This window comes from Sinocyclocheilus anshuiensis, unplaced genomic scaffold (genome assembly GCF_001515605.1).
Source record: "Sinocyclocheilus anshuiensis isolate Anshui unplaced genomic scaffold, SAMN03320099.WGS_v1.1 scaffold2327, whole genome shotgun sequence".
Taxonomy (NCBI): Eukaryota; Metazoa; Chordata; class Actinopteri; order Cypriniformes; family Cyprinidae; genus Sinocyclocheilus; species Sinocyclocheilus anshuiensis.
The window spans coordinates 32,059-32,775 of record NW_015536613.1 but is presented as its reverse complement, the minus strand read 5'-3'; the positions used below and the strand labels follow the sequence as shown (position 1 = coordinate 32,775).

The 717-nt window shown below is 42.3% G+C and overlaps 1 protein-coding gene across 1 annotated transcript in view; it reads right to left on the bottom strand.

Moving 5' to 3' along the window:
- The window catches only part of LOC107703859 (nuclear pore complex protein Nup160-like), a 68,421-nt gene that overhangs the window by 35,831 nt on the left and 31,873 nt on the right, over nt 1-717 (bottom strand). The window lies entirely within an intron of this gene.

Genomic DNA, 717 nt, shown 5'->3' with positions numbered 1-717 from the left:
AATTTTAATATTACGCAAAGATAATGGAAGTAAATACAAAATGCAGTTTTTAAATGATCATTTCATTTATTAAGGGAAAAAAGCTGTCCAAACCTACCTGGCCCTACGTGAAAAAAGTCTGTCTGACAAAGTGAAGCATGCTTAAAGAGCAACACATGATGCCGCGATCTAAAGAAATTCAAGAACAGAAACACAATAGTTGACATGTATCGGTCTGGAAAGGGTTATAAAGCCATGTCTAAGGCTTTGGGACTCCAGAGAACCACGGTCAGAGCCATTATCCACAAATGGAGAACACTTGAAACAGTGGTGAACCTTCCCAGGAGTGGCCGGCCTACCAAAATTACTCCCAAGAGCGCAACGACGACTCATCCAGGAGGCCATAAAAGAACCCAGAACAACATCTAAAGAACTGCAGGCCTCACTTGCCTCAATTAAGGTCAGTGTTCATGATTCAACAATAAGAAAGAGACTGGGCAAAAACGGCATCCATGGGAGAGTTCCAAGGCAAAAGCCATTGCTGATCAAAAAGAACACAAAGGCTCGTCTCACATTCACCAAAAAATATCTTGATGATCCCCAAGACTTTTGGGTAGTGTTGTCAAAAGACCCAGTATTTCGGTACCAAGTCAGTACTACAAAAATGAAAACGTTACGGTACCAGGTTTTTTTAAGTACCGGTGGTACCGAGTACCCGGTCAACCCGGTTCTTGATGC